This window comes from Crocuta crocuta, unplaced genomic scaffold (genome assembly GCF_008692635.1).
Source record: "Crocuta crocuta isolate KB4526 unplaced genomic scaffold, BGI_CrCroc_1.0 scaffold864, whole genome shotgun sequence".
Taxonomy (NCBI): domain Eukaryota; kingdom Metazoa; phylum Chordata; class Mammalia; order Carnivora; family Hyaenidae; genus Crocuta; species Crocuta crocuta.
The window spans coordinates 1-1,897 of NW_027530615.1; positions in this window are offsets into that span (position 1 = coordinate 1).

The following is a 1,897-nucleotide window of genomic DNA, read 5'->3' on the forward strand; positions in this document are numbered from 1 at the left end:
AAATCCAAGAGGCACAAAGAACTCCCCTCAGACATAACTTGAATCAATCTGCTGCAGGACATATCACAGTGAACTGACAAAATAGAAGGATAAAGAGAGAATTCTGAATGCAGCTAGGGATAAAAGAGCCCTAACATACAAAGTTAGACATATAAGAGTGGTAGCAGACCTATCTACTGAAACTTGGTAGGCCAGAAAGGAATGGCAGGAAATCTCCAATGTGATGAAGAGAAAAATATGCAGCCAAGAATCCTTTATCCAGGAAGCCTGGCATTCAGAATAGAAGGAGAGATAAAGGTATTCCCAAATAAACAAAAATTGAAGGAATTCATCAACACTAAACCAGCATTACAGGAAATCCTAAGGGGGACTCTATGAGGGAAATATTGCAAGGAACACAAGGTACCAGAGACACCACCACAAGTATAAATCCTATAGAGAACACAATGACTCTTAACCAATTTTTCTCAATAATAACACTGAATGTAAATGGACAAAATGCTCCAATCAAAGTCAATGGGTAGCAGAATGGATAAAAAAACAAAATCATCTATTTGCTGTCTACAAGAGACTCATTTAATACGTGAGAACACCTTCAGATGGAAAGTGAGGGGATGGAAAAATATCTATCATGCTACTGGAAATCAAAAGAAAGCTAGAAGTGCGATAGTTATATCAGACAAACTGGACTTTAAAGTTAAGGCAGTAACAAGGGATGAAGAAGGGCATTATATAATAATTACAGGGTGTATCCATCAGGAACAGCTAACAAGTATAAATGTCTATGCACTGCATTCAGAAGCACCCAAATGCATAAAATAATTAATCACAAACAGAAACAATCTTATTGATAGGAATGTGCTGCTTGCAGGAGACTTTAACACTCCACTTACAGCAATGGATAGATCAACTAGACAGAAATCACTAAAGAAACAGTGGATCTGAATGACACATTGGACCAGATGGATTTGACAGATATATTTAGAACTACATCATGAGGCTCTGGAATTCCCATTCTTCTTGAGTGTGCATGGCACATTCTCCAAGATAGATCACATAATGGGTGATAAAGTAGCCCTCAATAGATATAAAAGGATTGAGATCCTACCATACACGCTTTCAGATCACAATGTGATGAAACTTGAAATCAATCACAGCAAGAAGTCTGGAAAACCTCCAAAAATATGGAGGTTAAAGAACACCATACTAAAGAACGAATGGGCCAATCAGGTAATTAGAGAAGAAATTAAAAAATATATGGAAACAAATGAAAATGAAAACACAACAATCCAAACACTTTGGGATGTGGCAAAGGCAGTCATAAGAGGAAACTACATTGCACTCCAGGCCTATTTCAAGAAAATAGAGGAAGCACAAATACAAAATCTAATAGCGCACCTAAAGGAACTAAAAGCAGGACATCAAAATCACCCCAAAAGCAGCGGGAGAAGAGAAACAATAAAGATCAGGGGAGAAATAAACAATATAGAATCCAAAAAATCAGTTGAACAGATCAATGAAACCAAGAGTTTGATTTTAGAAAAAATAAACAAAATAGTTAAACCTCTAGCCAGGGTTCTATAAAAATAAAAGAGAGAGCACCCAAATAGACAAAATCATGAATGAAAATGGATTGACTAAAACCAATCCCTCAGAAATACAAGCAATTATCAGGGAATACAATTAAAAATTATATGCCAACAAATTGGACAACTTAGAAGAAATGGACAAATTCCTAAACACACATGCACTACCAAAATTCAAATGGGAAGAGAGAAAAACGGAAAAGGCCCATAACTAATGAAGATATTGAATCTGTTATCAAAAATCTCCCAACAAATAAGAGCCCTCGGTCAGAGGACTTCCCTAGGAAATTCTACTAGACATGTAAATCAGA